This window comes from Misgurnus anguillicaudatus, chromosome 6, assembly GCF_027580225.2.
Source record: "Misgurnus anguillicaudatus chromosome 6, ASM2758022v2, whole genome shotgun sequence".
Classification (NCBI taxonomy): domain Eukaryota; kingdom Metazoa; phylum Chordata; class Actinopteri; order Cypriniformes; family Cobitidae; genus Misgurnus; species Misgurnus anguillicaudatus.
Window position 1 is genome coordinate 226,249 of NC_073342.2, and position 12,666 is coordinate 238,914.

General features: G+C 37.5%; 1 protein-coding gene across 4 annotated transcripts in view; it reads right to left on the reverse strand.

Moving 5' to 3' along the window:
* LOC129435000 (beta-2-glycoprotein 1-like) overlaps window positions 1–12,666 on the reverse strand; it is a 178,739-nt gene that overhangs the window by 116,001 nt on the left and 50,072 nt on the right. The gene's annotated exons all lie outside the window — the stretch shown is intronic.

Genomic DNA, 12,666 nt, shown 5'->3' on the forward strand with positions numbered 1-12,666 from the left:
TCTCCCTGTCTCGTCCTCAACCACGAGGACCATGAGACAAACAGACCCAGTTCCGGTTGCTGTGAAGATCATTGCATCACTGATCCACTGGCTGTCCTTCAACGTGATGACCAGCCGATGACCAACGACCACCGGCTAAACCAGTTTAATTCGCTTACCCGCCTCCTATCCCTACCGTTTCTATATATATATATAAATATATATTAATTCCTCCCAAGGGTTTTTGTCCTTCTAGGACTTTTTCCCATTGGGTTTTTTTTTCCTAGAGGGTTTTTAATCCCAGGGAGAGTCAGCCAACTTTGGCTTAACTTAGCACTTTACAGTATACGTTACATTATTAATATGCTCGCTTGTACGGTTTAACCGCTTTCTCTACTTCTTATATTATCTATTGATTTTCTGTGTTCTCCTCTACATCTTCTCATGTAAAGCTGCTTTGCAACAATTAACACTTGTGAAAAGCGCTATATAAATAAAATTGAATTGAATTGAATTGAATTGAACAGTTGAGCAACTAGAAGCCTGTAATAGACAAGAATGGGACAACATTCCTATTCCTAAACATTGGTCCTCCTCCAGCTGTTCCTTATATGTACATTTAACTTTTCTGGCCTCTTATTGCTACCTTTCCCAACTTTTTTTGGAATGTGTAGCTCTCATAAAATCCAAAATGAGCCAATATTTGGCATGACATTTCAAAATGTATCACTTTCAACATTTGATTTGTTATCTATATTCTACTGTGAATAAAATATAAGTTTATGAGATTTGTAAATTATTCCATTCCTTTTTTACGCACAATTTCTACTGTGTCCCAACTTTTTCTGTTTTGGGGTTGTAGGCAGTAGCGGAGTGGCCATCGGGAGAGTCGGGACATTTCCCGGTGGGCCGGTAGTGTTTTGAGGCTCCGAGGGCCGGTCTGATAATAGTTATACATTGCAAGTTAACCCCGTCTGGTGGCCTGATGTGCGGCTGCTTCCCGCTGGTCAAACTGTGCAGCCTCTTTGCTCAACACAGTAGGCTATATAAAAGTGCTCAACCTGTTCGGCAGGTCCAACTATGTTTAGGATTTTAAAAAAATATAGGGGGATTATTGAACGGCCCCTCTCCAAATTGCATAGCCTGTCGGCCTTTGATGTGAAAAGTTGCGTCGCCGAATGCTTGTTTATTTCATAGTGATGTTACGTTTGTGAACGAATCGTTCTTTTTGAACGAATCTTTTAGGTGAATTAATCGTTCACGCCATCCACTGACTCATATTTCTCGTTCAGTGAAATTTCCCTCCCTTCTTGAGGAGCACGGACAAATGAAGCGCGGCTTTCTTTCCGCCTTCAAAGAGTGACAAAACTACGAGCCAATGGCAATCGAGTATAAGCTGTGGCCGAGCATATGATTGGCTCAACGTACTGAATGAATACGCCCTTCACTGACTGAGCCGCTGTTTTGAGTCTGAACGAGAGAGAGAGAGAGAGAGAGAGAGAGAGAGAGAGAGAGAGAGAGAGAGAACGCGTTCTTAAACAAACTGAATGACTTGTACAAGTTACAATCTAATGAATGAGAGAGATCGTATAGAAAGCGAGTGCAACGTAAACAATCTTGTGAAAGAATCATGTGGTTTTATTTTAGTAAAGTTATAGTAACCATGTTTAGGCTAAGGTGACCAGACGTCCCGGTTTTCCAGGGACAGTCCCGTTTTTTGGTGTTCTGTCCCCGACTGAAGCTGTCCCCGGAAATGTCCCCGTTTTACAGCATGTCCAAAACAACCAGCAAATACACAGAAAAACCCGATCAACATTGCTTTTGTAGTACCAGACCAGAGCAATCATGTAATGATTATTTTCACCAGCAGAGGGGGCCGCGAGCTACTTATCACTTGCGCTAAGAATATAAGTCTAATTTTTAGACCAAAATATCAAATTTGTGCTTAAAACAAGCAAAAAAATCTACCACTACTTAATTCAACAAAATATTTTTTTGCATCATTTCAGCACAAATTCACTTAATTTTTTTGTCTTAAAGCTATATTTTTCTTAGGGGATTTTGCTTATAAAGAAAATGCATCTTGTTTTAGATATTTGTACTGAAAATAAGACAAAAATTCTATTAAGTAAGAAGAAGGTCATTTGTTTTTTTGCAGTGAACCGACAACAATAAAAAAAGAAAACTTTTTAATTCATAGATAACTACAAATGAGATTTTAATGATATTTTCACCATTTAACTAGGAAATGTCCCCGGTTTTCATTTTAAAAATCTGGTCACCTTAGTTTAGGCGGACTATTTACCTTAATACAAATGATAAGCAAGGTAATTACTGCTGAAAAATTTTGCATTTCTGTTTAATATAGTTTTATATATATCTATATAGTTTAATCCACCCTTTCACTGAACTTAAATCAGTCATCTGCGTCTGAACGAAGTCTTGAACGACATGACCTAAATTATATGATTCGTGAACGAGGATCTGATGACTGACTGAACCAGAGTAGGCATGCACGGGAGTCTTTATTTACAACAAATCCAGATTAGATGTACTATAAATGTACGTGTGTCTTAATATATTCTGTAGCTTGATAAAATTATGCTTAGTATTTCACAATTTGAGCTTTATTTAAAACTAGAAAATGCATTTCGGGACGAACTGCAAAAGTGTGCTTGCTCTGGTGCCGCCGATTTAGTTTGTGCATCCTCACATTGGAGTCCCAAGTTCATGTACAAAGTTTGGTTTCAATGCGTGAAAGCGTTCCTGAGATAAACTACTTCCTGTTTTGGCGGCGTCGACGCACATTTAGTTTTTGCGGTTAACTTATTTACTCACTTAAGTACACATAACCAAAAGTTTATAATATGGAATATAACATTGTTTTATGCAGTTTTTTGTCAATGCTAATTATTTCACGACCTCTATTTAAACTACAACCGCCATTTTAATAGCTGGCAAACATTAGGCTAGCTTCTAATAAGAGAAATTATACTTTTAGATTTCGTCAGGGCAGTAAAATCAGGTGTATGTTTGTCAGCGCGATACGCATGCAGTGGTGCAGGTGCTGGGCTGTGAGCGATGGGCGATTAACTTACTATCTGTCTGATTATTTAGGCTTCAACGTGGCAAACTCAGCCTAGATTCATGAAGATTTTAACAGAGGTGGAAAGAGTAGCCAAAAACTTTACTGAAGTTAAAGTAAAAGTAACTAAATAAATAATTACTCAAGTAGAAGTAAAAAGTATGCAATGAAAATAATACTCAAGTAGCGAGTTACTAGTTACTCATGAAAAAATAAATCTAGATATATGCACACACACGCACACACACACGCACACACACACGCACACACACACGCACACACACACACACACACACACACACGCGCACACACACACACACACGCAGTGCCCTCCATAAGTATCAGAACAATAAAGACAAGCTTTTTCTGTTTGATGTGGAGACCAGAAATTGGTAAGATAAATATCAGTATGCCAGAAGTTTAGAATGTCACATTTTATTAACCTTTGTTTATGTTTCAACACATACATGCTTTAACAACAAAGAACAACAGCATTAAATGCTGACTTATGTGTATTGTACACAAATGCACATAAGTGAATCAAACTGATCCTGCATATTTTATGCTTTTCATGTGTAAACAGTCAGGACACAGCTCAGTGCCCATTAAAAAAAATAATGTGACAGATTCTGTACTTTTGTCTCATGTTCATCTTTTAATGTTTAGACATTTCTTGACTCCACAACAAACAGAACAATACTTATGAAGGGCACTTCTACAGTATGTGTAAAACTGCAACATACACCAACAGTACAGAAAAAGAATACAAGCACAGAATAGACAAGCATTTCAAATTAACAAATTAACTTTAGTCTCAATGTTGATGTAGCTTGTAGCTGAAATATCAGACAAGTAAACTGACAACAGTTCTGTATATGTATAAAGTTGGAATCTCCTAAGATGGTCTGAGGACATTGACAGTTTACACTATAACAAAACTCATGTTTTCTTACGTTGTCATGTCACGTGTGTTTTGTGAGAATCACTTACATCATACAGTACATTAAACAGCGAATCAGACGTCAATCATCGAATTCATGGATCATGGATTTTCTTCAATCTGTGCTACAGTGTTTCTGGAGGTTGCACGCGTTTAACTGTGTCTGACGACGAACAGGTCGGCGGTCGCGCGTATGTAATGGCGGGTACATGTGTGAAGTTTTGCTTTTAGTTAAAAGATTGGTAAATTCATTTCCACGTCACCCAACACTGGTTATATTCTGCGTGTTTCTACATAGGTTACGAGTAAAACAGCTTCGGACGATTCCGTGTTTGAAGCGATCTGAACAATTCATTCAAACTGATTCGCGAACCACTTTAAAACATTTGGCCCATTCGCTTTGTAAAGAGTCGACTCAAAAGACTCATTTATTTGCAACACTTTGTAATGAAAACGACTCAAATGAGTCATTAATCCGAGAAAAGGCCAGAAACACAAGATAGCAATTTAAAAATAAAATACAAATTTCGTAATTAATTAAAATACCGATGCCAAACGATCACTGCTACGCGAGGACGCGAAACTGACGTCTTTACAAACTAATACGTTTACAATGTATTACATTGATGAAAAAGGGAATTAAACTTGTCGTGCCATATATCACTGAAATAAAAGAAAGGGATTAAAATATGTCTGAATCATATAATTCCTACCTGTATGTGAAAATGCACGTTCTCCAGAGAGCTCGCGTTGATTCAAGCATTCAGAATAGAAAATCCATTTGCAGTTTTGCGTCCGAAACCGCATACTGTATAGTGAATAAGATGAAGTTTACGATTCTAAAAATATGTATCCAGGAATCTGTCCATATACGATACGAAGATTGGGTGGCAGCCGAGGTTACTGAGTCCTCCACGGGCTCGCAGCAGAGTCTGAGGGTGTCGCCTCTTCTTCGGGCTTCTCTGCTTTCTCTTCCTCAGCTCTTCGCTGTATTGTGGCTCTTAAAGGAACACCAGATTCTCTCAAAAGCTCTTTTAAATTCCATTTTGCCATCTTAACATTAAAACTACATCCCGCCATTGTTATTCAAACTTTTCCACGGAGCAATAGCCTGTTAGCTTAGCTTCTAAAGATGGCTGCCGCTATCTTTACATTCTGTCTAAAAAACACGTTTGAACGTAAAGGCTGCCCTCTACTGGTAAAGGCTAATGACATTTTTTATTTTTTACACAGGTTTTAATTGGACATTTTAAAGTGAAAATAACATAATATAGACATGTTACTGCAATTTTTTTTATCTTGGGCATCTTCACATTGGAGTAAAGAGTTCATATAAAATTTTTGGTTAATAAATGTTACAGACATATTGAGATTTGAACTACTTCCTGTTTTGGCGGCGTTGACGCACATTTAGTTTGGGCTGTGGCGCGCAAACGCTTCCGAAAATCAAAAATCCTTCTAGTAACTTTTGTGAGGCTCGGTCCAAGGATCGCGTACGTGGAATTTCATGAAGTTTGGACAAAATTTGTGACCTGTGAAACTTTTTTAAGGTTTTGTGTTCTTTCCAATATGGCGGCCGAACGACATGGATCTGTGACTTCATCCTCTCAAGCAACTTACACCGGTACTGCCCGAACATTTTAAAGTTTGAACGGTGTCTCTGCGTCAAACGGTCTGGTCGCTAGAGCTGACACAAAAAATCTACCCGGGAATAATAATAATAACTAGAAAATGCACTTCCAGAGGAACCGCAAAAGTGTGCTTGCTCTGGTGCGGTCACTAACGTGATTTGTGAAATGTAAAATTTTAGAATGTTTTTTATCTTGTGCATCCTCGCATTGGAGTCCCAAGTTCATGTACAAAGTTTGGTTTCAATACGTGAAAGCATTCCTGACACACACACACACACACACACACACACACAGAAATGTATACAGGCTTGTAACCAGGGGTGTTTCCAGCATTTAAGGACATCCGGGGCTTAGCACAGACCATTTTATGTAAATACAGGGATCACAAGCCTAGAGAACCCGCTCTAGCTAGCCTAGAACCAACTATAACGGCTGTGCTGCACATGTTCAGGGTTCGACATTAAGGCTTGTCCGCTTGTCCGGGACAAGTGGATTTTTTGTAGGACAAGTGTAAGAAAAAATTAGTTGTCCGACTCCTCTATGAAAAATCCCTTGCTCTGCCACTGATTAGCAAAACACAAAAAATACATTATATTATAAAACTTTACCCGGACAAGTGACTTTTGTGCATGGACAAGTGAAACACAAATTTACTTGTCCGAAGGACAAGTTCCTCAAAAAGTTAATGTCAAGCCCTCAGTGTTTTCTTATTAATTTTTTTTTAGAATTGTAATTTAAATAATTTTAATTTTTGAGTGAACAATCCCTTTAAAGTGCCCTATTTTCACACACTAGTTTTGTACATAATATACCAAAAATCCTTTAGTAGTTAAGATAATCTTAAAAACATGAGACTTAAAGGTGCAGTGTGTATATTTTAGCGGCATCTAGTGGTGAGGTTCCAAATTGCAACCAACAGCTAAGTTCACAGCTCACCCCTCGCTTTTGAAATGCATAGAGAAGCTACGGTAGCCACCACAGGACAAACATGTCATGATTGGAGACAACTTAATAAAAAAGTTTGTCCATTAAGAGCTTCTGTAGAAACATGGGAGCACAAAATGGCGACTTCCATGTAAGGGGACCCTCGGTGTATGTAGATAAAAACGTCTCATTCTAAAGTAATAAAAACATAACGGTTAATTATGAAAGGTGTTTATACACCACTGATAATATAGTTTTGTATATTATTTTGCATTTCTGTCAAGAGATCCTTCCAGAAATTACACACTGCACCTTTAATGTAGGCCAGAGTTCACGTCACCAAAAGCAGCAGATATAAGCTGCATTTTATTGATCATAAGCTCATTTTTTAAATAAGCGATAGGAGAGAGCGACAGCAGCACTGATAGCCTAATATCATTGCATTTCTTTACTATTTATGAATATGATTGTGTGTTGAGCATCTACGACAGGGCTATTCAATTAGTTTGTCATGAGGGCCAGAGATATATCAGTGATGATGACTACATATACATTTAAACATACTCATGTTGTAGGCTTTATCTACATCCAGACATGTTCGTATTTTGTATTTTAAAACTGCATAACAACATAAGTGCATTGTAAGATACCCGAGTAAGCTTTATTCTACATTTAAAGGGGTAAATAAGAGCCATATCACACTTATTGAGAATTTAACTTATTTACTCACTTAAGTACACATAACCAAAAGTTTATAATATGGAATATAACATTGTTTTATGCAGTTTTTTGTCAATGCTAATTATTTCACGACCTCTATTTAAACTACAACCGCCATCTTAATAACTGGCAAACATTAGGCTAGCTTCTAATAAGAGAAATTATACTTTTAGATTTCGTCAGGGCAGTAAAATCAGGTGTATGTTTGTCAGCGCGATACGCATGCAGTGGTGCAGGTGCTGGGCTGTGAGCGATGGGCGATTAACTTACTATCTGTCTGATTATTTAGGCTTCAACGTGGCAAACTCAGCCTAGATTCATGAAGATTTTAACAGAGGTGGAAAGAGTAGCCAAAAACTTTACTTAAGTTAAAGTAAAAGTAACTAAATAAATAATTACTCAAGTAGAAGTAAAAAGTATGCAATGAAAATAATACTCAAGTAGCGAGTTACTAGTTACTCATGAAAAAATAAATCTAGATATATGCACACACACGCACACACACACACACACACACACACACACACACACACACACAGACACACACACACACACACGCACACACACAGTGCCCTCCATAAGTATCAGAACAATAAAGACAAGATTTTTCTGTTTGATGTGGAGACCAGAAATTGGTAAGATAAATATCAGTATACCAGAAGTTTAGAATGTCACATTTTATTAACCTTTGTTTATGTTTCAACACATACATGCTTTAACAACAAAGAACAACAGCATTAAATGCTGACTTATGTGTATTGTACACAAATGCACATAAGTGAATCAAACTGATCCTACATATTTTATGCTTTTCATGTGTAAACAATCAGGACACAGCTCAGTGCCCATTAAAAAAAAATAATGCGACAGATTCTGTACTTTTGTCTCATGTTCATCTTTTAATGTTTAGACATTTCTTGACTCCACAGCAAACAGAAGAATACTTATGAAGGGCATTTCTACAGTATGTGTAAAACTGCAACATACACCAACAGTTTACAGAAAAATGTAGCTTGTAGCTGAAATATCAGACAAGTAAACTGACAACAGTTTTGTTTTGTATATGTATAAAGTTGGAATCTCCTAAGATGGTCTGAGGACATTGACAGTTTACACTTAGACAAAACTCATGTTTTCTTACGTTGTCATGTCACGTGTGTTTTGTGAGAATCACTTACATCATACAGTACATTAAACAGCGAATCAGACGTCAATCATCGATGGATTTTCTTCAATCTGTGCTACAGTGTTTCTGGAGGTTGCACGCGTTTAACTGTGTCTGACGACGAACAGGTCGGCGGTCGCGCGTATGTAATGGCGGGTACATGTGTGAAGTTTTGCTTTTAGTTAAAAGATTGGTAAATACATTTCCACGTCACCCAACACTGGTTATATTCTGCGTGTTTCTACATACGAGTAAAACAGCTTCGGACGATTCCGTGTTTGAAGCGATCTGAACAATTCATTCAAACTGATTCGCGAACCATTTTAAAACATTTGGCCCATTCGCTTTGTAAAGAGTCGACTCAAAAGACTCATTTATTTGCAACACTTTGTAATGAAAACGACTCAAATGAGTCATTAATCCGCGAATGCGCCAGAAACACAAGATAGCAATTTAAAAATAAAATACAAATTTCGTAATTAATTAAAATACCGATGCCAAACGATCACTGCTACCCGAGGACGCGAAACTGACGTCTTTACAAACTAATACGTTTACAATGTATTACATTGATGAAAAAGGGAATTAAACTTGTCGTGCCATATATCACTGAAATAAAAGAAAGGGATTAAAATATGTCTGAATCATATAATTCCTACCTGTATGTGAAAATGCACGTTCTCCAGAGAGCTCGCGTTGATTCAAGCATTCAGAATATAAAATCCATTTGCAGTTTTGCGTCCGAAACCGCATATTGTATAGTGAATAAGATGAAGTTTACGATTCTAAAAATATGTATCCAGGAATCTGTCCATATACGATACGAAGATTGGGTGGCAGCCGAGGTTACTGAGTCCTCCACGGGCTCGCAGCAGAGTCTGAGGCTGTCGCCTCTTCCCCAGCCTTCTCTGCTTTCTCTTCCTCAGCTCTTCGCTGTATTGTGGCTCTTAAAGGAACACCCTATTCTCTCAAAAGCTCTTCTATATTCCATTTTGCCATTTTAACATTAAAACTACATCCCGCCATTGTTATTCAAACTTTTCCACGGAGCAATAGCCTGTTAGCTTAGCTTCTAAAGATGGCTGCCGCTATCTTTACATTCTGTCTAAAAAACACGTTTGAACGTAAAGGCTGCCCTCTACTGGTAAAGGCTAATGACATTTTTTAATTTTACACAGGTTTTAATTGGACATTTTAAAGTGAAAATAACATAATATAGACATGTTTCTGCAATGTTTTTTTTATCTTGGGCATCTTCACATTGGAGTAAAGAGTTCATATAAACATTTTGGTTAATAAATGTTACAGACATATTGAGATTTGAACTACTTCCTGTTTTGGCGGCGTTGACGCACATTTAGTTTGGGCTGTGGCGCGCAAACGCTTCCGAAAATCAAAAATCCTTCTGGTAACTTTTGTGAGGCTCGGTCCAAGGATCGCGTACGTGGAATTTCATGAGGTTTGGACAAAATTTGTGACCTGTGAAACTTTTTTAAGGTTTTGTGTTCTCTCCAATATGGCGGCCGAACGACATGGATCTGTGACTTCATCCTCTCAAGCAACTTGCACCGGTACTGCCCGAACATTTTAAAGTTTGAACGGTGTCTCTGCGTCAAACGGTCTGGTCACTAGAGCTGGCCAAAAAAATCTACCCGGGAAAAATAATAATAACTAGAAAATGCACTTCCGGAGGAACCGCAAAAGTGTGCTTGCTCTGGTGCGGTCACTAACGTGATTTGTGAAATGTTACATTTTAGAATGTTTTTTATCTTGTGCATCCTCGCATTGGAGTCCCAAGTTCATGTACAAAGTTTGGTTTCAATACGTGAAAGCATTCCTGACACACACACACACACACACACACACACACACACACACACACACACACACACACACACACAGAAATGTATACAGGCTTGTAACCAGGGGTGCTTCCAGCATTTAAGGACATCCGGGGCTTAGCACAGACCATTTTATGTAAATACAGGGATAGCTAGCTAGCCTAGAACCAACTATAACGGCTGTGCTGCACATGTTCAGGGTTCGACATTAAGACTTGTCCGCTTGTCCGGGACAAGTGGACTTTTTGTAGGACAAGTGTAAGAAAAAATTAGTTGTCCGACTCCTCTATGAAAAATCCCTTGCTCTGCCACTGATTATCAAAACACAAAAAATACATTATATTATAAAACTTTACCCGGACAAGTGACTTTTGTGCATGGACAAGTGAAACACAAATTTACTTGTCCGAAGGACAAGTTCCTCAAAAAGTTAATGTCAAGCCCTCAGTGTTTTCTTATTACATTTTTTTTAGAATTGTAATTTAAATAATTTTAATTTTTGAGTGAACAATCCCTTTGAAGTGCCATATTTTACACACTAATTTTGTACATAATATACCAAAAATCCTTTAGTACTTAAGATAATCTTAAAAACATGAGACTTAAAGGTGCAGTGTGTAAATTTTAGCGGCATCTAGTGGTGAGGTTCCAAATTGCAACCAAAAGCTCAGTTCACAGCTCACCCCTCGCTTTTGAAATGCATAGAGAAGCTACGGTAGCCACCACAGGACAAACATGTCATGATTTTGTCCATTAAGACTGTAGAAACATGGTGGCACAAAATGCCGACTTCCATGTAAGGGGACCCTCTGTGTATGTAGATAAAAACATCTCATTCTAAAGTAATAAAAACATAACGGCCATATAAGAGCCATATGAAAGGTCTTTATACACCCCTGATAATATAGTTTTGTATATTATTTTGCATTTCTGTCAAGAGATCCTTCTAAAAATTACACACTGCACCTTTAATGTAGGCCAGAGTTCACGTCACAAAAAGCAGCAGATATAAGCTGCATTTTATTGATCATAAGCTCATTTTTAAAATAAGCGATAGGAAAGAGCGACAGCAGCACTGATAGCCTAATATCGTTTCATTTCTTTACTATTTATGAATATGATTGTGTGTTGAGCGTCTACGACAGGGCTATTCAATTAGTTTGTCATGAGGGCCAGAGATATATCAGTGATGATGACGACATATACATTTAAACATACTCATGTTGTATTTTGAAACTGCATAACAACAAAATAAGTGCATTGTACAATATACTTTTTCTACAAACATGTATTTTCAAACTGCATACAACAAAACTTGTGCATTGTAATATGACCAAGTAGGCTTTATCTACATCCAGACATGTTTGTATTTTGTATTTTAAAACTGCATAACAACATAAGTGCATTGTAAGATACCCGAGTTCTATTCTTATTCTACATTTAAAGGTGTAAATAAGAGCCATATCTACTCACTTAAGTACACATAACCAAAAGTTTATAATATGGAACATAAAATTGTTTTATGCAGTTTTTTGTCAAAGCTTATTATTTCACAACCCTTTATTTAAACTACAACCGCCATCTTAATAACTGGCAAACATTAGGCTAGCTTCTAATAAGAGAAATTATACTTTTAGATTTCATCAGAGCAGTAAAATCACGTGTATGTTTGTCAGCGCGATATGCATACAGTGGTGCAGGACAGATGCTGGGCTGTGAGCGATGGCCGATTAACTTACTCGTTTAAATTGCATTCTTTTGTGAGAACGATGACTCGCATAATATTTGAGCCTTTGCTGTATGAGCAAGCACAGAGAAAACATTCGTTGTGGCGTTGACTAATGAATATGGATGATCTCTGTTCTTCTCTTCAATGGAGCGGGGCGTGGCTCTTTATAAATAATGCAGTAACATGAGAGACGGTACATCTCCCTCTTTTAATACAGTTAACAACGAAGTACAATATTTGTTTTCGATTTCACTTACACCATTTAAAAGCAGACATTCCAAGCATTATGTAGACATTTATCTTATGTTTCTATGAAAACAATTCGTTAAGTTACAGCTCATTTTTCTGACGTGTTTCTGAAAGGACGTCACTAAGAGAGAGAGCAAACCCGCATTATGTTTATTTTCTTAATTTTGCGAAAAGCACAACATTCTGTTTTTAATGGGAGTGGACAGAAAAAATACTAGACACTTTAAAGTTTTAAATGATGTATAAATCATATATGTAAGTCCAAAATCAGCAGTTATCTAAGTCTCTTTGCGGAGTGATTGAAAAATAAAGATTTTGCGGCGCCCGCGCCTCTGTCGACCCAGACTGTGAAATTAATGATAAAAGAAAATATTTCCCTCAGTGATTGACAGCATAATGCAAT